The sequence below is a fragment of the Lactuca virosa genome, chromosome 1, assembly GCF_052849685.1.
Source record: "Lactuca virosa cultivar CGN04683 chromosome 1, Lactuca_virosa_CGN04683_v6, whole genome shotgun sequence".
Lineage (NCBI taxonomy): Eukaryota > Viridiplantae > Streptophyta > Magnoliopsida > Asterales > Asteraceae > Lactuca > Lactuca virosa.
The window spans coordinates 263,155,797-263,173,439 of NC_136426.1; the positions used below are offsets into that span (position 1 = coordinate 263,155,797).

The 17,643-nt window shown below is 47.4% G+C and overlaps 51 non-coding genes across 51 annotated transcripts; all 51 read left to right on the plus strand.

Moving 5' to 3' along the window:
- The first annotated feature begins 95 nt into the window (after window positions 1-95).
- LOC145155743 (5S ribosomal RNA) lies at window positions 96-214 on the plus strand. Its single transcript, XR_013736172.1, has one exon. It is a non-coding gene; the product is annotated as a 5S ribosomal RNA (ribosomal RNA).
- Window positions 215-446: 232 nt separating this feature from the next.
- Window positions 447-565, plus strand: LOC145146748 (5S ribosomal RNA). The gene has a single exon (XR_013727677.1). It is a non-coding gene; the product is annotated as a 5S ribosomal RNA (ribosomal RNA).
- A 231-nt stretch (window positions 566-796) lies between these two features.
- Window positions 797-915, plus strand: LOC145146749 (5S ribosomal RNA). Its single transcript, XR_013727678.1, has one exon. It is a non-coding gene; the product is annotated as a 5S ribosomal RNA (ribosomal RNA).
- Window positions 916-1,141: 226 nt separating this feature from the next.
- LOC145144560 (5S ribosomal RNA) lies at window positions 1,142-1,260 on the plus strand. The gene has a single exon (XR_013725572.1). It is a non-coding gene; the product is annotated as a 5S ribosomal RNA (ribosomal RNA).
- A 230-nt stretch (window positions 1,261-1,490) lies between these two features.
- LOC145155930 (5S ribosomal RNA) lies at window positions 1,491-1,609 on the plus strand. The gene has a single exon (XR_013736358.1). It is a non-coding gene; the product is annotated as a 5S ribosomal RNA (ribosomal RNA).
- Window positions 1,610-1,835: 226 nt separating this feature from the next.
- Window positions 1,836-1,954, plus strand: LOC145144216 (5S ribosomal RNA). The gene has a single exon (XR_013725230.1). It is a non-coding gene; the product is annotated as a 5S ribosomal RNA (ribosomal RNA).
- Window positions 1,955-2,184: 230 nt separating this feature from the next.
- Window positions 2,185-2,303, plus strand: LOC145155558 (5S ribosomal RNA). The gene has a single exon (XR_013735992.1). It is a non-coding gene; the product is annotated as a 5S ribosomal RNA (ribosomal RNA).
- Window positions 2,304-2,531: 228 nt separating this feature from the next.
- LOC145155744 (5S ribosomal RNA) lies at window positions 2,532-2,650 on the plus strand. Its single transcript, XR_013736173.1, has one exon. It is a non-coding gene; the product is annotated as a 5S ribosomal RNA (ribosomal RNA).
- A 231-nt stretch (window positions 2,651-2,881) lies between these two features.
- Window positions 2,882-3,000, plus strand: LOC145146750 (5S ribosomal RNA). Its single transcript, XR_013727679.1, has one exon. It is a non-coding gene; the product is annotated as a 5S ribosomal RNA (ribosomal RNA).
- Window positions 3,001-3,228: 228 nt separating this feature from the next.
- On the plus strand, window positions 3,229-3,347 carry LOC145145175 (5S ribosomal RNA). Its single transcript, XR_013726162.1, has one exon. It is a non-coding gene; the product is annotated as a 5S ribosomal RNA (ribosomal RNA).
- Window positions 3,348-3,578: 231 nt separating this feature from the next.
- Window positions 3,579-3,697, plus strand: LOC145146751 (5S ribosomal RNA). The gene has a single exon (XR_013727680.1). It is a non-coding gene; the product is annotated as a 5S ribosomal RNA (ribosomal RNA).
- A 228-nt stretch (window positions 3,698-3,925) lies between these two features.
- LOC145146709 (5S ribosomal RNA) lies at window positions 3,926-4,044 on the plus strand. Its single transcript, XR_013727641.1, has one exon. It is a non-coding gene; the product is annotated as a 5S ribosomal RNA (ribosomal RNA).
- A 230-nt stretch (window positions 4,045-4,274) lies between these two features.
- LOC145146752 (5S ribosomal RNA) lies at window positions 4,275-4,393 on the plus strand. The gene has a single exon (XR_013727681.1). It is a non-coding gene; the product is annotated as a 5S ribosomal RNA (ribosomal RNA).
- Window positions 4,394-4,619: 226 nt separating this feature from the next.
- On the plus strand, window positions 4,620-4,738 carry LOC145153126 (5S ribosomal RNA). The gene has a single exon (XR_013733651.1). It is a non-coding gene; the product is annotated as a 5S ribosomal RNA (ribosomal RNA).
- A 229-nt stretch (window positions 4,739-4,967) lies between these two features.
- On the plus strand, window positions 4,968-5,086 carry LOC145147798 (5S ribosomal RNA). Its single transcript, XR_013728687.1, has one exon. It is a non-coding gene; the product is annotated as a 5S ribosomal RNA (ribosomal RNA).
- A 225-nt stretch (window positions 5,087-5,311) lies between these two features.
- Window positions 5,312-5,430, plus strand: LOC145144217 (5S ribosomal RNA). Its single transcript, XR_013725231.1, has one exon. It is a non-coding gene; the product is annotated as a 5S ribosomal RNA (ribosomal RNA).
- A 230-nt stretch (window positions 5,431-5,660) lies between these two features.
- Window positions 5,661-5,779, plus strand: LOC145155559 (5S ribosomal RNA). The gene has a single exon (XR_013735993.1). It is a non-coding gene; the product is annotated as a 5S ribosomal RNA (ribosomal RNA).
- A 229-nt stretch (window positions 5,780-6,008) lies between these two features.
- LOC145155746 (5S ribosomal RNA) lies at window positions 6,009-6,127 on the plus strand. The gene has a single exon (XR_013736175.1). It is a non-coding gene; the product is annotated as a 5S ribosomal RNA (ribosomal RNA).
- Window positions 6,128-6,358: 231 nt separating this feature from the next.
- Window positions 6,359-6,477, plus strand: LOC145148511 (5S ribosomal RNA). Its single transcript, XR_013729393.1, has one exon. It is a non-coding gene; the product is annotated as a 5S ribosomal RNA (ribosomal RNA).
- Window positions 6,478-6,706: 229 nt separating this feature from the next.
- Window positions 6,707-6,825, plus strand: LOC145147809 (5S ribosomal RNA). The gene has a single exon (XR_013728698.1). It is a non-coding gene; the product is annotated as a 5S ribosomal RNA (ribosomal RNA).
- Window positions 6,826-7,054: 229 nt separating this feature from the next.
- On the plus strand, window positions 7,055-7,173 carry LOC145134774 (5S ribosomal RNA). Its single transcript, XR_013719341.1, has one exon. It is a non-coding gene; the product is annotated as a 5S ribosomal RNA (ribosomal RNA).
- Window positions 7,174-7,402: 229 nt separating this feature from the next.
- On the plus strand, window positions 7,403-7,521 carry LOC145153595 (5S ribosomal RNA). The gene has a single exon (XR_013734095.1). It is a non-coding gene; the product is annotated as a 5S ribosomal RNA (ribosomal RNA).
- Window positions 7,522-7,749: 228 nt separating this feature from the next.
- Window positions 7,750-7,868, plus strand: LOC145153128 (5S ribosomal RNA). Its single transcript, XR_013733653.1, has one exon. It is a non-coding gene; the product is annotated as a 5S ribosomal RNA (ribosomal RNA).
- A 229-nt stretch (window positions 7,869-8,097) lies between these two features.
- Window positions 8,098-8,216, plus strand: LOC145144444 (5S ribosomal RNA). Its single transcript, XR_013725454.1, has one exon. It is a non-coding gene; the product is annotated as a 5S ribosomal RNA (ribosomal RNA).
- Window positions 8,217-8,446: 230 nt separating this feature from the next.
- Window positions 8,447-8,565, plus strand: LOC145155747 (5S ribosomal RNA). The gene has a single exon (XR_013736176.1). It is a non-coding gene; the product is annotated as a 5S ribosomal RNA (ribosomal RNA).
- A 229-nt stretch (window positions 8,566-8,794) lies between these two features.
- Window positions 8,795-8,913, plus strand: LOC145148483 (5S ribosomal RNA). Its single transcript, XR_013729365.1, has one exon. It is a non-coding gene; the product is annotated as a 5S ribosomal RNA (ribosomal RNA).
- A 229-nt stretch (window positions 8,914-9,142) lies between these two features.
- LOC145147820 (5S ribosomal RNA) lies at window positions 9,143-9,261 on the plus strand. Its single transcript, XR_013728709.1, has one exon. It is a non-coding gene; the product is annotated as a 5S ribosomal RNA (ribosomal RNA).
- A 228-nt stretch (window positions 9,262-9,489) lies between these two features.
- LOC145153923 (5S ribosomal RNA) lies at window positions 9,490-9,608 on the plus strand. Its single transcript, XR_013734413.1, has one exon. It is a non-coding gene; the product is annotated as a 5S ribosomal RNA (ribosomal RNA).
- A 231-nt stretch (window positions 9,609-9,839) lies between these two features.
- Window positions 9,840-9,958, plus strand: LOC145147387 (5S ribosomal RNA). The gene has a single exon (XR_013728293.1). It is a non-coding gene; the product is annotated as a 5S ribosomal RNA (ribosomal RNA).
- A 229-nt stretch (window positions 9,959-10,187) lies between these two features.
- On the plus strand, window positions 10,188-10,306 carry LOC145147831 (5S ribosomal RNA). Its single transcript, XR_013728720.1, has one exon. It is a non-coding gene; the product is annotated as a 5S ribosomal RNA (ribosomal RNA).
- Window positions 10,307-10,533: 227 nt separating this feature from the next.
- LOC145155446 (5S ribosomal RNA) lies at window positions 10,534-10,652 on the plus strand. The gene has a single exon (XR_013735886.1). It is a non-coding gene; the product is annotated as a 5S ribosomal RNA (ribosomal RNA).
- Window positions 10,653-10,881: 229 nt separating this feature from the next.
- On the plus strand, window positions 10,882-11,000 carry LOC145153613 (5S ribosomal RNA). The gene has a single exon (XR_013734112.1). It is a non-coding gene; the product is annotated as a 5S ribosomal RNA (ribosomal RNA).
- A 228-nt stretch (window positions 11,001-11,228) lies between these two features.
- Window positions 11,229-11,347, plus strand: LOC145147844 (5S ribosomal RNA). The gene has a single exon (XR_013728732.1). It is a non-coding gene; the product is annotated as a 5S ribosomal RNA (ribosomal RNA).
- A 229-nt stretch (window positions 11,348-11,576) lies between these two features.
- On the plus strand, window positions 11,577-11,695 carry LOC145148484 (5S ribosomal RNA). The gene has a single exon (XR_013729366.1). It is a non-coding gene; the product is annotated as a 5S ribosomal RNA (ribosomal RNA).
- Window positions 11,696-11,924: 229 nt separating this feature from the next.
- Window positions 11,925-12,043, plus strand: LOC145147855 (5S ribosomal RNA). Its single transcript, XR_013728745.1, has one exon. It is a non-coding gene; the product is annotated as a 5S ribosomal RNA (ribosomal RNA).
- A 229-nt stretch (window positions 12,044-12,272) lies between these two features.
- Window positions 12,273-12,391, plus strand: LOC145153129 (5S ribosomal RNA). The gene has a single exon (XR_013733654.1). It is a non-coding gene; the product is annotated as a 5S ribosomal RNA (ribosomal RNA).
- A 229-nt stretch (window positions 12,392-12,620) lies between these two features.
- Window positions 12,621-12,739, plus strand: LOC145153614 (5S ribosomal RNA). The gene has a single exon (XR_013734113.1). It is a non-coding gene; the product is annotated as a 5S ribosomal RNA (ribosomal RNA).
- Window positions 12,740-12,968: 229 nt separating this feature from the next.
- Window positions 12,969-13,087, plus strand: LOC145148485 (5S ribosomal RNA). The gene has a single exon (XR_013729367.1). It is a non-coding gene; the product is annotated as a 5S ribosomal RNA (ribosomal RNA).
- A 228-nt stretch (window positions 13,088-13,315) lies between these two features.
- Window positions 13,316-13,434, plus strand: LOC145147388 (5S ribosomal RNA). The gene has a single exon (XR_013728294.1). It is a non-coding gene; the product is annotated as a 5S ribosomal RNA (ribosomal RNA).
- Window positions 13,435-13,663: 229 nt separating this feature from the next.
- Window positions 13,664-13,782, plus strand: LOC145147866 (5S ribosomal RNA). Its single transcript, XR_013728758.1, has one exon. It is a non-coding gene; the product is annotated as a 5S ribosomal RNA (ribosomal RNA).
- A 227-nt stretch (window positions 13,783-14,009) lies between these two features.
- On the plus strand, window positions 14,010-14,128 carry LOC145155447 (5S ribosomal RNA). The gene has a single exon (XR_013735887.1). It is a non-coding gene; the product is annotated as a 5S ribosomal RNA (ribosomal RNA).
- A 229-nt stretch (window positions 14,129-14,357) lies between these two features.
- Window positions 14,358-14,476, plus strand: LOC145153615 (5S ribosomal RNA). The gene has a single exon (XR_013734114.1). It is a non-coding gene; the product is annotated as a 5S ribosomal RNA (ribosomal RNA).
- Window positions 14,477-14,704: 228 nt separating this feature from the next.
- Window positions 14,705-14,823, plus strand: LOC145147877 (5S ribosomal RNA). Its single transcript, XR_013728772.1, has one exon. It is a non-coding gene; the product is annotated as a 5S ribosomal RNA (ribosomal RNA).
- Window positions 14,824-15,052: 229 nt separating this feature from the next.
- Window positions 15,053-15,171, plus strand: LOC145148487 (5S ribosomal RNA). Its single transcript, XR_013729369.1, has one exon. It is a non-coding gene; the product is annotated as a 5S ribosomal RNA (ribosomal RNA).
- A 229-nt stretch (window positions 15,172-15,400) lies between these two features.
- LOC145147888 (5S ribosomal RNA) lies at window positions 15,401-15,519 on the plus strand. Its single transcript, XR_013728785.1, has one exon. It is a non-coding gene; the product is annotated as a 5S ribosomal RNA (ribosomal RNA).
- Window positions 15,520-15,748: 229 nt separating this feature from the next.
- LOC145153130 (5S ribosomal RNA) lies at window positions 15,749-15,867 on the plus strand. The gene has a single exon (XR_013733655.1). It is a non-coding gene; the product is annotated as a 5S ribosomal RNA (ribosomal RNA).
- A 229-nt stretch (window positions 15,868-16,096) lies between these two features.
- On the plus strand, window positions 16,097-16,215 carry LOC145153616 (5S ribosomal RNA). Its single transcript, XR_013734115.1, has one exon. It is a non-coding gene; the product is annotated as a 5S ribosomal RNA (ribosomal RNA).
- Window positions 16,216-16,444: 229 nt separating this feature from the next.
- LOC145148488 (5S ribosomal RNA) lies at window positions 16,445-16,563 on the plus strand. Its single transcript, XR_013729370.1, has one exon. It is a non-coding gene; the product is annotated as a 5S ribosomal RNA (ribosomal RNA).
- A 228-nt stretch (window positions 16,564-16,791) lies between these two features.
- Window positions 16,792-16,910, plus strand: LOC145143573 (5S ribosomal RNA). The gene has a single exon (XR_013724604.1). It is a non-coding gene; the product is annotated as a 5S ribosomal RNA (ribosomal RNA).
- A 229-nt stretch (window positions 16,911-17,139) lies between these two features.
- Window positions 17,140-17,258, plus strand: LOC145147900 (5S ribosomal RNA). Its single transcript, XR_013728797.1, has one exon. It is a non-coding gene; the product is annotated as a 5S ribosomal RNA (ribosomal RNA).
- Window positions 17,259-17,488: 230 nt separating this feature from the next.
- Window positions 17,489-17,607, plus strand: LOC145154212 (5S ribosomal RNA). The gene has a single exon (XR_013734696.1). It is a non-coding gene; the product is annotated as a 5S ribosomal RNA (ribosomal RNA).
- Window positions 17,608-17,643: the final 36 nt, after the last annotated feature.

Sequence of the window (17,643 nt, forward strand, 5' to 3'; positions counted from 1 at the left end):
CCGATCGGTCACGTGGGTCCCACGCCTCGCGTATGAAAACAAAGGAGGTTCTGCGTCTTTTAAGACATACAAGCAATAAGCATGGATAGTATTTCGGGTGCGATCATACCAGCACTAATGCACCGGATCCCATCAGAACTCCGCAGTTAAGCGTGCTTGGGCGAGAGTAGTACTAGGATGGGTGACCCCCTCGGAAGTCCTCGTGTTGCACCCCCCTTTTTCGTTGTCCGTTTGCGTTTTTTTAGATTTTACGTGCGGTTTTTTTTTTGTTTTTTTTTTTCTTTCTTGCTATTTCTATGCTCGGGTGGCCTCCGTTTCATGGTTCATGGTCTTCGTATTTTTGGAACGGAGCCGATCGGTCACGTGGGTCCCACGCCTCGCGTACGAAAACAAAGGAGGTTCTGCGTCTTTTAAGACATACAAGCAATAAGCATGGATAGTATTTCGGGTGCGATCATACCAGCACTAATGCACCGGATCCCATCAGAACTCCACAGTTAAGCGTGCTTGGGCGAGAGTAGTACTAGGATGGGTGACCCCCTGGGAAGTCCTCATGTTGCACCCCCCTTTTCCGTTGTCCGTTTGCGTTTTTTTAGATTTTACGTGCGGTTTTTTTTTGTTTTTTTTTTTCTTTCTTGCTATTTCTATGCTCGGGTGGCCTCCGTTTCATGGTTCATGGTCTTCGTATTTTTGGAACGGAGCCGATCGGTCACGTGGGTCCCACGCCTCGCGTACGAAAACAAAGGAGGTTCTGCGTCTTTTAAGACATACAAGCAATAAGCATGGATAGTATTTCGGGTGCGATCATACCAGCACTAATGCACCGGATCCCATCAGAACTCCACAGTTAAGCGTGCTTGGGCGAGAGTAGTACTAGGATGGGTGACCCCCTGGGAAGTCCTCATGTTGCACCCCCCTTTTTCGTTGTCCGTTTGCGTTTTTTTAGATTTTACGTGCGGTTTTTTTTTGTTTTTTTTTTCTTGCTATTTCTATGCTCGGGTGGCCTCCGTTTCATGGTTCATGGTCTTCGTATTTTTGGAACGGAGCCGATCTGTCACGTGGGTCCCACGCCTCGCGTACGAAAACAAAGGAGGTTCTGTGTCTTTTAAGACATACAAGCAATAAGCATGGACAGTATTTTGGGTGCGATCATACCAGCACTAATGCACCGGATCCCATCAGAACTCCGCAGTTAAGCGTGCTTGGGCGAGAGTAGTACTAGGATGGGTGACCCCATGGGAAGTCCTCATGTTGCACCCCCCTTTTTCGTTGTCCGTTTGCGTTTTTTTAGATTTTACGTGCGGTTTTTTTTTGTTTTTTTTTTCTTTCTTGCTATTTCTATGCTCGGGTGGCCTCCGCTTCATGGTTGATGGTTTTCGTATTTTTGGAACGGAGCCGATCGGTCACGTGGGTTCCACGCCTCGCGTACGAAAACAAAGGAGGTTCTGCGTCTTTTAAGACATAAAAGCAATAAGCATGGATAGTATTTCGGGTGCGATCATACCAGCACTAATGCATCGGATCCCATCAGAACTCCGCAGTTAAGCGTGCTTGGGCGAGAGTAGTACTAGGATGGGTGACCCCCTGGGAAGTCCTCGTGTTGCACCCCCCCCTTTTTCATTGTCCGTTTGCGTTTTTTTAGATTTTACGTGCGGTTTTTTTTGTTTTTTTTTCTTGCTATTTCTATGCTCGGGTGGCCTCCGTTTCATGGTTCATGGTCTTCGTATTTTTGGAACGGAGCCGATCGGTCACGTGGGTCCCACGCCTCGCGTACGAAAACAAAGCAGGTTCTGTGTCTTTTAAGACATACAAGCAATAAGCATGGACAGTATTTCGGGTGCGATCATACCAGCACTAATGCACCGGATCCGATCAGAACTCCGCAGTTAAGCGTGCTTGGGCGAGAGTAGTACTAGGATGGGTGACCCCATGGGAAGTCCTCGTGTTGCACCCCCCTTTTTCGTTGTCCGTTTGCGTTTTTTTAGATTTTACGTGCGGTTATTTTTTTCTTTTTTTTTCTTTCTTGCTATTTCTATGCTCGGGTGGCCTCCGCTTCATGGTTGATGGTCTTCGTATTTTTGGAACGGAGCTGATCGGTCACGTGGGTCCCACGCCTCGCGTACGAAAACAAGGGAGTTTCTGCGTCTTTTAAGACATACAAGCAATAAGCATGGATAGTATTTTGGGTGCGATCATACCAGCACTAATGCACCGGATCCCATCAGAACTCCGCAGTTAAGCGTGCTTGGGCGAGAGTAGTACTAGGATGGGTGATCCCCTGGGAAGTCCTCGTGTTGCACCCCCTTTTTCGTTGTCCGTTTGCGTTTTTTTAGATTTTACGTGCGGTTTTTTTTTGTTTTTTTTTCTTTGTTGCTATTTCTATGCTCGGGTGGCCTCCGTTTCATGGTTCATGGTCTTCGTATTTTTGGAACGGAGCCGATCGGTCACGTGGGTCCCACGCCTCGCGTATGAAAACAAAGGAGGTTCTGCGTCTTTTAAGACATACAAGCAATAAGCATGGATAGTATTTCGGGTGCGATCATACCAGCACTAATGCACCGGATCCCATCAGAACTCCGCAGTTAAGCGTGCTTGGGCGAGAGTAGTACTAGGATGGGTGACCCCCTCGGAAGTCCTCGTGTTGCACCCCCCTTTTTCGTTGTCCGTTTGCGTTTTTTTAGATTTTACGTGCGGTTTTTTTTTTGTTTTTTTTTTCTTTCTTGCTATTTCTATGCTCGGGTGGCCTCCGTTTCATGGTTCATGGTCTTCGTATTTTTGGAACGGAGCCGATCGGTCACGTGGGTCCCACCCCTCGCGTACGAAAACAAAGGAGGTTCTGCGTCTTTTAAGACATACAAGCAATAAGCATGGATAGTATTTCGGGTGCGATCATACCAGCACTAATGCACCGGATCCCATCAGAACTCCACAGTTAAGCGTGCTTGGGCGAGAGTAGTACTAGGATGGGTGACCCCCTGGGAAGTCCTCATGTTGCACCCCCCTTTTCCGTTGTCCGTTTGCGTTTTTTTAGATTTTACGTGCGGTTTTGTTTTGTTTTTTTTCTTTCTTGCTATTTCTATGCTCGGGTGGCCTCCGTTTCATGGTTCATGGTCTTCGTATTTTTGGAACGGAGCCGATCGGTCACGTGGGTCCCACGCCTCGCGTACGAAAACAAAGGAGGTTCTGCGTCTTTTAAGACATACAAGCAATAAGCATGGATAGTATTTCGGGTGCGATCATACCAGCACTAATGCACCGGATCCCATCAGAACTCCACAGTTAAGCGTGCTTGGGCGAGAGTAGTACTAGGATGGGTGACCCCCTCGGAAGTCCTCGTGTTGCACCCCCCTTTTTCGTTGTCCGTTTGCGTTTTTTTAGATTTTACGTGCGGTTTTTTTTTTGTTTTTTTTTTCTTTCTTGCTATTTCTATGCTCGGGTGGCCTCCGTTTCATGGTTCATGGTCTTCGTATTTTTGGAACGGAGCCGATCGGTCACGTGGGTCCCACGCCTCGCGTACGAAAACAAAGGAGGTTCTGCGTCTTTTAAGACATACAAGCAATAAGCATGGATAGTATTTCGGGTGCGATCATACCAGCACTAATGCACCGGATCCCATCAGAACTCCACAGTTAAGCGTGCTTGGGCGAGAGTAGTACTAGGATGGGTGACCCCCTGGGAAGTCCTCATGTTGCACCCCCCTTTTCCGTTGTCCGTTTGCGTTTTTTTAGATTTTACGTGCGGTTTTTTTTTGTTTTTTTTTCTTTCTTGCTATTTCTATGCTCGGGTGGCCTCCGTTTCATGGTTCATGGTCTTCGTATTTTTGGAACGGAGCCGATCGGTCACGTGGGTCCCACGCCTCGCGTACGAAACAAAGGAGGTTCTGCGTCTTTTAAGACATACAAGCAATAAGCATGGATAGTATTTCGGGTGCGATCATACCAACACTAATGCACCGGATCCCATCAGAACTCCGCAGTTAAGCGTGCTTGGGCGAGAGTAGTACTAGGATGGGTGACCCCCTCGGAAGTCCTCGTGTTGCACCCCCCTTTTTCGTTGTCCGTTTGCGTTTTTTTAGATTTTACGTGCGGTTTTTTTTTTGTTTTTTTTTCTTTCTTGCTATTTCTATGCTCGGGTGGCCTCCGTTTCATGGTTCATGGTCTTCGTATTTTTGGAACGGAGCCGATCGGTCACGTGGGTCCCACGCCTCGCGTACGAAAACAAAGGAGGTTCTGCGTCTTTTAAGACACACAAGCAATAAGCATGGATAGTATTTCGGGTGCGATCATACCAGCACTAATGCACCGGATCCCATCAGAACTCCACAGTTAAGCGTGCTTGGGCGAGAGTAGTACTAGGATGGGTGACCCCCTGGGAAGTCCTCATGTTGCACCCCCCTTTTTCGTTGTCCGTTTGCGTTTTTTTATATTTTACGTGCGGTTTTTTTTTGTTTTTTTTTTCTTGCTATTTCTATGCTCAGGTGGCCTCCGTTTCATGGTTCATGGTCTTCGTATTTTTGGAATGGAGCCGATCTGTCACGTGGGTCCCACGCCTCGCGTACGAAAACAAAGGAGGTTCTGTGTCTTTTAAGACATACAAGCAATAAGCATGGACAGTATTTTGGGTGCGATCATACCAGCACTAATGCACCGGATCCCATCAGAACTCCGCAGTTAAGCGTGCTTGGGCGAGAGTAGTACTAGGATGGGTGACCCCATGGGAAGTCCTCGTGTTGCACCCCCCTTTTTCGTTGTCCGTTTGCGTTTTTTTAGATTTTACGTGCGGTTTTTTTTTGTTTTTTTTTCTTTCTTGCTATTTCTATGCTCGGGTGGCCTCCGCTTCATGGTTGATGGTTTTCGTATTTTTGGAACGGAGCCGATCGGTCACGTGGGTTCCACGCCTCGCGTACGAAAACAAAGGAGGTTCTGCGTCTTTTAAGACATAAAAGCAATAAGCATGGATAGTATTTCGGGTGCGATCATACCAGCACTAATGCACCGGATCCCATCAGAACTCCGCAGTTAAGCGTGCTTGGGCGAGAGTAGTACTAGGATGGGTGACCCCCTGGGAAGTCCTCGTGTTGCACCCCCCCTTTTTCATTGTCCGTTTGCGTTTTTTTAGATTTTACGTGCGGTTTTTTTTGTTTTTTTTTCTTGCTATTTCTATGCTCGGGTGGCCTCCGTTTCATGGTTCATGGTCTTCGTATTTTTGGAACGGAGCCGATCGGTCACGTGGGTCCCACGCCTCGCGTACGAAAACAAAGGAGGTTCTGTGTCTTTTAAGACATACAAGCAATAAGCATGGACAGTATTTCGGGTGCGATCATACCAGCACTAATGCACCGGATCCGATCAGAACTCCGCAGTTAAGCGTGCTTGGGCGAGAGTAGTACTAGGATGGGTGACCCCATGGGAAGTCCTCGTGTTGCACCCCCTTTTTCGTTGTCCGTTTGCGTTTTTTTAGATTTTACGTGCGGTTATTTTTTTGTTTTTTTTTTCTTTCTTCCTATTTCTATGCTCGGGTGGCCTCCGCTTCATGGTTGATGGTCTTCGTATTTTTGGAACGGAGCTGATCGGTCACGTGGGTCCCACGCCTCGCGTACGAAAACAAGGGAGTTTCTGCGTCTTTTAAGACATACAAACAATAAGCATGGATAGTATTTTGGGTGCGATCATACCAGCACTAATGCACCGGATCCCATCAGAACTCCGCAGTTAAGCGTGCTTGGGCGAGAGTAGTACTAGGATGGGTGATCCCCTGGGAAGTCCTCGTGTTGCACCCCCCTTTTTCGTTGTCCGTTTGCGTTTTTTTAGATTTTACGTGCGGTTTTTTTTTGTTTTTTTTTCTTTCTTGCTATTTCTATGCTCGGGTGGCCTCCGTTTCATGGTTCATGGTCTTCGTATTTTTGGAACGGAGCCGATCGGTCACGTGGGTCCCACGCCTCGCGTATGAAAACAAAGGAGGTTCTGCGTCTTTTAAGACATACAAGCAATAAGCATGGATAGTATTTCGGGTGCGATCATACCAGCACTAATGCACCGGATCCCATCAGAACTCCGCAGTTAAGCGTGCTTGGGCGAGAGTAGTACTAGGATGGGTGACCCCCTCGGAAGTCCTCGTGTTGCACCCCCCTTTTTCGTTGTCCGTTTGCGTTTTTTTAGATTTTACGTGCGGTTTTTTTTTTGTTTTTTTTTTCTTTCTTGCTATTTCTATGCTCGGGTGGCCTCCGTTTCATGGTTCATGGTCTTCGTATTTTTGGAACGGAGCCGATCGGTCACGTGGGTCCCACGCCTCGCGTACGAAAACAAAGGAGGTTCTGCGTCTTTTAAGACATAAAAGCAATAAGCATGGATAGTATTTCGGGTGCGATCATACCAGCACTAATGCACCGGATCCCATCAGAACTCCACAGTTAAGCGTGTTTGGGCGAGAGTAGTACTAGGATGGGTGACCCCCTGGGAAGTCCTCATGTTGCACCCCCCTTTTCCGTTGTCCGTTTGCGTTTTTTTAGATTTTACGTGCGGTTTTTTTTTGTTTTTTTTTCTTTCTTGCTATTTCTATGCTCGGGTGGCCTCCGTTTCATGGTTCATGGTCTTCGTATTTTTGGAACGGAGCCGATCGGTCACGTGGGTCCCACGCCTCGCGTACGAAAACAAAGGAGGTTCTGCGTCTTTTAAGACATACAAGCAATAAGCATGGATAGTATTTCGGGTGCGATCATACCAGCACTAATGCACCGGATCCCATCAGAACTCCGCAGTTAAGCGTGCTTGGGCGAGAGTAGTACTAGGATGGGTGACCCCCTGGGAAGTCCTCGTGTTGCACCCCCCTTTTTCGTTGTCCGTTTGCGTTTTTTTAGATTTTACGTGCGGTTTTTTTTTGTTTTTTTTTCTTTCTTGCTATTTCTATGCTCGGGTGGCCTCCGCTTCATGGTTGATGGTTTTCGTATTTTTGGAACGGAGCCGATCGGTCACGTGGGTTTCACGCCTCGCGTACGAAAACAAAGGAGGTTCTGCGTCTTTTAAGACATACAAGCAATAAGCATGGACAGTATTTCGGGTGCGATCATACCAGCACTAATGCACCGGATCCCATCAGAACTCCGCAGTTAAGCGTGCTTGGGCGAGAGTAGTACTAGGATGGGTGACCCCATGGGAAGTCCTCGTGTTGCAACCCCCTTTTTCGTTGTCCGTTTGCGTTTTTTTAGATTTTACGTGCGGTTTTTTTTTGTTTTTTTTTCTTTCTTGCTATTTCTATGCTCGGGTGGCCTCCGCTTCATGGTTGATGGTTTTCGTATTTTTGGAACGGAGCTGATCGGTCACGTGGGTTCCACGCCTCGCGTACGAAATCAAAGGAGGTTCTGCGTCTTTTAAGACATAAAAGCAATAAGCATGGATAATATTTCGGGTGCGATCATACCAGCACTAATGCACCGGATCCCATCAGAACTCCGCAGTTAAGCGTGCTCGGGCGAGAGTAGTACTAGGATGGGTGACCCCCTGGGAAGTCCTCGTGTTGCACCCCCCCCTTTTTCATTGTCCGTTTGCGTTTTTCTAGATTTTACGTGCGGTTTTTTTTTGTTTTTTTTTTCTTGCTATTTCTATGCTCGGGTGGCCTCCGTTTCATGGTTCATGGTCTTCGTATTTTTGGAACGGAGCCGATCGGTCACGTGGGTCCCACGCCTCGCGTACGAAAACAAAGGAGGTTCTGTGTCTTTTAAGACATACAAGCAATAAGCATGGACAGTATTTCGGGTGCGATCATACCAGCACTAATGCACCGGATCCCATCAGAACTCCGCAGTTAAGCGTGCTTGGGCGAGAGTAGTACTAGGATGGGTGACCCCATGGGAAGTCCTCGTGTTGCACCCCCCTTTTTCGTTGTCCGTTTGCGTTTTTTTAGATTTTACGTGCGGTTTTTTTTTGTTTTTTTTTCTTTCTTGCTATTTCTATGCTCGGGTGGCCTCCGCTTCATGGTTGATGGTCTTCGTATTTTTGGAACGGAGCTGATCGGCCACGTGGGTCCCACGCCTCGCGTACGAAAACAAAGGAGTTTCTGCGTCTTTTAAGACATACAAGCAATAAGCATGGATAGTATTTTGGGTGCGATCATACCAGCACTAATGCACCGGATCCCATTAGAACTCCGCAGTTAAGCGTGCTTGGGCGAGAGTATTACTAGGATGGGTGACCCCCTGGGAAGTCCTCGTGTTGCACCCCCCTTTTTCGTTGTCCGTTTGCGTTTTTTTAGATTTTACGTGCGGTTTTTTTTTTGTTTTTTTTTCTTTCTTGCTATTTCTATGCTCGGGTGGCCTCCGTTTCATGGTTCATGGTCTTCGTATTTTTGGAACGGAGCCGATCGGTCACGTGGGTCCCACGCCTCGCGTACGAAAACAAAGGAGGTTCTGCGTCTTTTAAGACATACAAGCAATAAGCATGGATAGTATTTCGGGTGCGATCATACCAGCACTAATGCACCGGATCCCATCAGAACTCCGCAGTTAAGCGTGCTTGGGCGAGAGTAGTACTAGGATGGGTGACCCCCTCGGAAGTCCTCGTGTTGCACCCCCTTTTTCGTTGTCCGTTTGCGTTTTTTTAGATTTTACGTGCGGTTTTTTTTTTGTTTTTTTTTCTTTCTTGCTATTTCTATGCTCGGGTGGCCTCCGTTTCATGGTTCATGGTCTTCGTATTTTTGGAACGGAGCCGATCGGTCACGTGGGTCCCACGCCTCGCGTACGAAAACAAAGGAGGTTCTGCGTCTTTTAAGACATACAAGCAATAAGCATGGATAGTATTTCGGGTGCGATCATACCAGCACTAATGCACCGGATCCCATCAGAACTCTACAGTTAAGCGTGCTTGGGCGAGAGTAGTACTAGGATGGGTGACCCCCTGGGAAGTCCTCATGTTGCACCCCCCTTTTTCGTTGTCCGTTTGCGTTTTTTTAGATTTTACGTGCGGTTTTTTTTGTTTTTTTTTTCTTTCTTGCTATTTCTATGCTCGGGTGGCCTCCGTTTCATGGTTCATGGTCTTCGTATTTTTGGAACGGAGCCGATCGGTCACGTGGGTTCCACGCCTCGCGTACGAAAACAAAGGAGGTTCTGCGTCTTTTAAGACATACATGCAATAAGCATGGATAGTATTTCGGGTGCGATCATACCAGCACTAATGCACCGGATCCCATCAGAACTCCGCAGTTAAGCGTGCTTGGGCGAGAGTAGTACTAGGATGGGTGACCCCCTGGGAAGTCCTCGTGTTGCACCCCCCTTTTTCGTTGTCCGTTTGCGTTTTTTTAGATTTTACGTGCTGTTTTTTTTGTTTTTTTTTCTTTCTTGCTATTTCTATGCTCGGGTGGCCTCCGCTTCATGGTTGATGGTTTTCGTATTTTTGGAACGGAGCCGATCGGTCACGTGGGTTCCACGCCTCGCGTACGAAAACAAAGGAGGTTCTGCGTCTTTTAAGACATACAAGCAATAAGCATGGATAGTATTTCGGGTGCGATCATACCAGCACTAATGCACCGGATCCCATCAGAACTCCGCAGTTAAGCGTGCTTGGGCGAGAGTAGTACTAGGATGGGTGACCCCCTGGGAAGTCCTCGTGTTGCATCCCCCTTTTTCGTTGTCCGTTTGCTTTTTTTTAGATTTTACGTGCGGTTTTTTTTTTTGTTTTTTTTTCTTTCTTGCTATTTCTATGCTCGGGTGGCCTCCGCTTCATGGTTGATGGTCTTCGTATTTTTGGAACGGAGCCGATCGGTCACGTGGGTCCCACGCCTCGCGTACGAAAACAAAGGAGGTTCTGCGTCTTTTAAGACATAAAAGCAATAAGCATGGATAGTATTTCGTGTGCGATCATACCAGCACTAATGCATCGGATCCCATCAGAACTCCGCAGTTAAGCGTGCTTGGGCGAGAGTAGTACTAGGATGGGTGACCCCATGGGAAGTCCTCGTGTTGCAACCCCCTTTTTCGTTGTCCGTTTGCGTTTTTTTAGATTTTACGTGCGGTTTTTTTTTGTTTTTTTTTCTTTCTTGCTATTTCTATGCTCGGGTGGCCTCCGCTTCATGGTTGATGGTTTTCGTATTTTTGGAACGGAGCTGATCGGTCACGTGGGTTCCACGCCTCGCGTACGAAATCAAAGGAGGTTCTGCGTCTTTTAAGACATAAAAGCAATAAGCATGGATAGTATTTCGGGTGCGATCATACCAGCACTAATGCACCGGATCCCATCAGAACTCCGCAGTTAAGCGTGCTTGGGCGAGAGTAGTACTAGGATGGGTGACCCCCTGGGAAGTCCTCGTGTTGCACCCCCCCTTTTTCATTGTCCGTTTGCGTTTTTCTAGATTTTACGTGCGGTTTTTTTTTGTTTTTTTTTTCTTGCTATTTCTATGCTCGGGTGGCCTCCGTTTCATGGTTCATGGTCTTCGTATTTTTGGAACGGAGCCGATCGGTCACGTGGGTCCCACGCCTCGCGTACGAAAACAAAGGAGGTTCTGTGTCTTTTAAGACATACAAGCAATAAGCATGGACAGTATTTCGGGTGCGATCATACCAGCACTAATGCACCGGATCCCATCAGAACTCCGCAGTTAAGCGTGCTTGGACGAGAGTAGTACTAGGATGGGTGACCCCATGGGAAGTCCTCGTGTTGCACCCCCCTTTTTCGTTGTCCGTTTGCGTTTTTTTAGATTTTACGTGCGGTTTTTTTTTGTTTTTTTTTCTTTCTTGCTATTTCTATGCTCGGGTGGCCTCCGCTTCATGGTTGATGGTCTTCGTATTTTTGGAACGGAGCTGATCGGCCACGTGGGTCCCACGCCTCGCGTACGAAAACAAAGGAGTTTCTGCGTCTTTTAAGACATACAAGCAATAAGCATGGATAGTATTTTGGGTGCGATCATACCAGCACTAATGCACCGGATCCCATTAGAACTCCGCAGTTAAGCGTGCTTGGGCGAGAGTAGTACTAGGATGGGTGACCCCCTGGGAAGTCCTCGTGTTGCACCCCCCTTTTTCGTTGTCCGTTTGCGTTTTTTTAGATTTTACGTGCGGTTTTTTTTTGTTTTTTTTCTTTCTTGCTATTTCTATGCTCGGGTGGCCTCCGTTTCATGGTTCATGGTCTTCGTATTTTTGGAACGGAGCCGATCGGTCACGTGGGTCCCACGCCTCGCGTACGAAAACAAAGGAGGTTCTGCGTCTTTTAAGACATACAAGCAATAAGCATGGATAGTATTTCGGGTGCGATCATACCAGCACTAATGCACCGGATCCCATCAGAACTCCGCAGTTAAGCGTGCTTGGGCGAGAGTAGTACTAGGATGGGTGACCCCCTGGGAAGTCCTCGTGTTGCACCCCCTTTTTCGTTGTCCGTTTGCGTATTTTTAGATTTTACGTGCGGTTTTTTTTTTGTTTTTTTTTCTTTCTTGCTATTTCTATGCTCGGGTGGCCTCCGTTTCATGGTTCATGGTCTTCGTATTTTTGGAACGGAGCCGATCGGTCACGTGGGTCCCACGCCTCGCGTACAAAAACAAAGGAGGTTCTGCGTCTTTTAAGACATACAAGCAATAAGCATGGATAGTATTTCGGGTGCGATCATACCAGCACTAATGCACCGGATCCCATCAGAACTCTACAGTTAAGCGTGCTTGGGCGAGAGTAGTACTAGGATGGGTGACCCCCTGGGAAGTCCTCATGTTGCACCCCCCTTTTTCGTTGTCCGTTTGCGTTTTTTTAGATTTTACGTGCTGTTTTTTTTGTTTTTTTTTTCTTTCTTGCTATTTCTATGCTCGGGTGGCCTCCGCTTCATGGTTGATGGTCTTCGTATTTTTGGAACGGAGCCGATCGGTCACGTGGGTCCCACGCCTCGCGTACGAAAACAAAGGAGGTTCTGCGTCTTTTAAGACATACAAGCAATAAGCATGGATAGTATTTCGGGTGCGATCATACCAGCACTAATGCACCGGATCCCATCAGAACTCCGCAGTTAAGCGTGCTTGGGCGAGAGTAGTACTAGGATGGGTGACCCCCTGGGAAGTCCTCGTGTTGCACCCCCCTTTTTCGTTGTCCGTTTGCGTTTTTTTAGATTTTACGTGCGGTTTTTTTTTGTTTTTTTTTCTTTCTTGCTATTTCTATGCTCGGGTGGCCTCCGCTTCATGGTTGATGGTCTTCGTATTTTTGGAACGGAGCCGATCGGTCACGTGGGTCCCACGCCTCGCGTACGAAAACAAAGGAGGTTCTGTGTCTTTTAAGACATACAAGCAATAAGCATGGACAGTATTTCGGGTGCGATCATACCAGCACTAATGCACCGGATCCCATCAGAACTCCGCAGTTAAGCGTGCTTGGGCGAGAGTAGTACTAGGATGGGTGACCCCATGGGAAGTCCTCGTGTTGCACCCCCCTTTTTCGTTGTCCGTTTGCGTTTTTTTAGATTTTACGTGCGGTTTTTTTTTGTTTTTTTTTCTTTCTTGCTATTTCTATGCTCGGGTGGCCTCCGCTTCATGGTTGATGGTCTTCGTATTTTTGGAACGGAGCTGATCGGCCACGTGGGTCCCACGCCTCGCGTACGAAAACAAAGGAGTTTCTGCGTCTTTTAAGACATACAAGCAATAAGCATGGATAGTATTTTGGGTGCGATCATACCAGCACTAATGCACCGGATCCCATTAGAACTCCGCAGTTAAGCGTGCTTGGGCGAGAGTAGTACTAGGATGGGTGACCCCCTGGGAAGTCCTCGTGTTGCACCCCCTTTTTCGTTGTCCGTTTGCGTTTTTTTAGATTTTACGTGCGGTTTTTTTTTTGTTTTTTTTTCTTTCTTGCTATTTCTATGCTCGGGTGGCCTCCGTTTCATGGTTCATGGTCTTCGTATTTTTGGAACGGAGCCGATCGGTCACGTGGGTCCCACGCCTCGCGTACAAAAACAAAGGAGGTTCTGCGTCTTTTAAGACATACAAGCAATAAGCATGGATAGTATTTCGGGTGCGATCATACCAGCACTAATGCACCGGATCCCATCAGAACTCTACAGTTAAGCGTGCTTGGGCGAGAGTAGTACTAGGATGGGTGACCCCCTGGGAAGTCCTCATGTTGCACCCCCCTTTTTCGTTGTCCGTTTGCTTTTTTTTAGATTTTACGTGCGGTTTTTTTTGTTTTTTTTTCTTTCTTGCTATTTCTATGCTCGGGTGGCCTCCGTTTCATGGTTCATGGTCTTCGTATTTTTGGAACGGAGCCGATCGGTCACGTGGGTTCCACGCCTCGCGTACGAAAACAAAGGAGGTTCTGCGTCTTTTAAGACATAAAAGCAATAAGCATGGATAGTATTTCGTGTGCGATCATACCAGCACTAATGCATCGGATCCCATCAGAACTCCGCAGTTAAGCGTGCTTGGGCGAGAGTAGTACTAGGATGGGTGACCCCATGGGAAGTCCTCGTGTTGCAACCCCCTTTTTCGTTGTCCGTTTGCGTTTTTTTAGATTTTACGTGCGGTTTTTTTTTGTTTTTTTTTCTTTCTTGCTATTTCTATGCTCGGGTGGCCTCCGCTTCATGGTTGATGGTTTTCGTATTTTTGGAACGGAGCTGATCGGTCACGTGGGTTCCACGCCTCGCGTACGAAATCAAAGGAGGTTCTGCGTCTTTTAAGACATAAAAGCAATAAGCATGGATAGTATTTCGGGTGCGATCATACCAGCACTAATGCACCGGATCCCATCAGAACTCCGCAGTTAAGCGTGCTTGGGCGAGAGTAGTACTAGGATGGGTGACCCCCTGGGAAGTCCTCGTGTTGCACCCCCCCTTTTTCATTGTCCGTTTGCGTTTTTCTAGATTTTACGTGCGGTTTTTTTTTGTTTTTTTTTTCTTGCTATTTCTATGCTCGGGTGGCCTCCGTTTCATGGTTCATGGTCTTCGTATTTTTGGAACGGAGCCGATCGGTCACGTGGGTCCCACGCCTCGCGTACGAAAACAAAGGAGGTTCTGTGTCTTTTAAGACATACAAGCAATAAGCATGGACAGTATTTCGGGTGCGATCATACCAGCACTAATGCACCGGATCCCATCAGAACTCCGCAGTTAAGCGTGCTTGGACGAGAGTAGTACTAGGATGGGTGACCCCATGGGAAGTCCTCGTGTTGCACCCCCCTTTTTCGTTGTCCGTTTGCGTTTTTTTAGATTTTACGTGCGGTTTTTTTTTGTTTTTTTTTCTTTCTTGCTATTTCTATGCTCGGGTGGCCTCCGCTTCATGGTTGATGGTCTTCGTATTTTTGGAACGGAGCTGATCGGCCACGTGGGTCCCACGCCTCGCGTACGAAAACAAAGGAGTTTCTGCGTCTTTTAAGACATACAAGCAATAAGCATGGATAGTATTTTGGGTGCGATCATACCAGCACTAATGCACCGGATCCCATTAGAACTCCGCAGTTAAGCGTGCTTGGGCGAGAGTAGTACTAGGATGGGTGACCCCCTGGGAAGTCCTCGTGTTGCACCCCCCTTTTTCGTTGTCCGTTTGCGTTTTTTTAGATTTTACGTGCGGTTTTTTTTTGTTTTTTTTCTTTCTTGCTATTTCTATGCTCGGGTGGCCTCCGTTTCATGGTTCATGGTCTTCGTATTTTTGGAACGGAGCCGATCGGTCACGTGGGTCCCACGCCTCGCGTACGAAAACAAAGGAGGTTCTGCGTCTTTTAAGACATACAAGCAATAAGCATGGATAGTATTTCGGGTGCGATCATACCAGCACTAATGCACCGGATCCCATCAGAACTCCGCAGTTAAGCGTGCTTGGGCGAGAGTAGTACTAGGATGGGTGACCCCCTGGGAAGTCCTCGTGTTGCACCCCCTTTTTCGTTGTCCGTTTGCGTTTTTTTAGATTTTACGTGCGGTTTTTTTTTTGTTTTTTTTTCTTTCTTGCTATTTCTATGCTCGGGTGGCCTCCGTTTCATGGTTCATGGTCTTCGTATTTTTGGAACGGAGCCGATCGGTCACGTGGGTCCCACGCCTCGCGTACAAAAACAAAGGAGGTTCTGCGTCTTTTAAGACATACAAGCAATAAGCATGGATAGTATTTCGGGTGCGATCATACCAGCACTAATGCACCGGATCCCATCAGAACTCTACAGTTAAGCGTGCTTGGGCGAGAGTAGTACTAGGATGGGTGACCCCCTGGGAAGTCCTCATGTTGCACCCCCCTTTTTCGTTGTCCGTTTGCGTTTTTTTAGATTTTACGTGCTGTTTTTTTTGTTTTTTTTTTCTTTCTTGCTATTTCTATGCTCGGGTGGCCTCCGCTTCATGGTTGATGGTCTTCGTATTTTTGGAACGGAGCCGATCGGTCACGTGGGTCCCACGCCTCGCGTACGAAAACAAAGGAGGTTCTGCGTCTTTTAAGACATACAAGCAATAAGCATGGATAGTATTTCGGGTGCGATCATACCAGCACTAATGCACCGGATCCCATCAGAACTCCGCAGTTAAGCGTGCTTGGGCGAGAGTAGTACTAGGATGGGTGACCCCCTGGGAAGTCCTCGTGTTGCACCCCCCTTTTTCGTTGTCCGTTTGCGTTTTTTTAGATTTTACGTGCGGTTTTTTTTTGTTTTTTTTTCTTTCTTGCTATTTCTATGCTCGGGTGGCCTCCGCTTCATGGTTGATGGTCTTCGTATTTTTGGAACGGAGCCGATCGGTCACGTGGGTCCCACGCCTCGCGTACGAAAACAAAGGAGGTTCTGTGTCTTTTAAGACATACAAGCAATAAGCATGGACAGTATTTCGGGTGCGATCATACCAGCACTAATGCACCGGATCCCATCAGAACTCCGCAGTTAAGCGTGCTTGGGCGAGAGTAGTACTAGGATGGGTGACCCCATGGGAAGTCCTCGTGTTGCACCCCCCTTTTTCGTTGTCCGTTTGCGTTTTTTTAGATTTTACGTGCGGTTTTTTTTTGTTTTTTTTTCTTTCTTGCTATTTCTATGCTCGGGTGGCCTCCGCTTCATGGTTGATGGTCTTCGTATTTTTGGAACGGAGCTGATCGGCCACGTGGGTCCCACGCCTCGCGTACGAAAACAAAGGAGTTTCTGCGTCTTTTAAGACATACAAGCAATAAGCATGGATAGTATTTTGGGTGCGATCATACCAGCACTAATGCACCGGATCCCATTAGAACTCCGCAGTTAAGCGTGCTTGGGCGAGAGTAGTACTAGGATGGGTGACCCCCTGGGAAGTCCTCGTGTTGCACCCCCTTTTTCGTTGTCCGTTTGCGTTTTTTTAGATTTTACGTGCGGTTTTTTTTTTGTTTTTTTTTCTTTCTTGCTATTTCTATGCTCGGGTGGCCTCCGTTTCATGGTTCATGGTCTTCGTATTTTTGGAACGGAGCCGATCGGTCACGTGGGTCCCACGCCTCGCGTACAAAAACAAAGGAGGTTCTGCGTCTTTTAAGACATACAAGCAATAAGCATGGATAGTATTTCGGGTGCGATCATACCAGCACTAATGCACCGGATCCCATCAGAACTCTACAGTTAAGCGTGCTTGGGCGAGAGTAGTACTAGGATGGGTGACCCCCTGGGAAGTCCTCATGTTGCACCCCCCTTTTTCGTTGTCCGTTTGCTTTTTTTTAGATTTTACGTGCGGTTTTTTTTGTTTTTTTTTCTTTCTTGCTATTTCTATGCTCGGGTGGCCTCCGTTTCATGGTTCATGGTCTTCGTATTTTTGGAACGGAGCCGATCGGTCACGTGGGTTCCACGCCTCGCGTACGAAAACAAAGGAGGTTCTGCGTCTTTTAAGACATACAAGCAATAAGCATGGATAGTATTTCGGGTGCGATCATACCAGCACTAATGCACCGGATCCCATCAGAACTCCGCAGTTAAGCGTGCTTGGGCGAGAGTAGTACTAGGATGGGTGACCCCCTGGGAAGTCCTCATGTTGCACCCCCCTTTTTCGTTGTCCGTTTGCGTTTTTTTAGATTTTACGTGCTGTTTTTTTTGTTTTTTTTTTCTTTCTTGCTATTTCTATGCTCGGGTGGCCTCCGCTTCATGGTTGATGGTTTTCGTATTTTTGGAACGGAGCCGATCGGTCACGTGGGTTCCACGCCTCGCGTACGAAAACAAAGGAGGTTCTGCGTCTTTTAAGACATACAAGCAATAAGCATGGATAGTATTTCGGGTGCGATCATACCAGCACTAATGCACCGGATCCCATCAGAACTCCGCAGTTAAGCGTGCTTGGGCGAGAGTAGTACTAGGATGGGTGACCCCCTGGGAAGTCCTCGTGTTGCACCCCCCTTTTTCGTTGTCCGTTTGCGTTTTTCTAGATTTTACGTGCGGTTTTTTTTTTGTTTTTTTTTCTTTCTTGCTATTTCTATGCTCGGGTGGCCTTCGTTTCATGGTTCATGGTCTTCGTATTTTTGGAACGGAGCCGATCGGTCACGTGGGTCCCACGCCTCGCGTACGAAAACAAAGGAGGTTCTGCGTCTTTTAAGACATACAAGCAATAAGCATGGATAGTATTTCGGGTGCGATCATACCAGCACTAATGCACCGGATCCCATCAGAACTCCGCAGTTAAGCGTGCTTGGGCGAGAGTAGTACTAGGATGGGTGACCCCCTGGGAAGTCCTTGTGTTGCACCCCCCTTTTTCGTTGTCCGTTTGCGTTTTTTTAGATTTT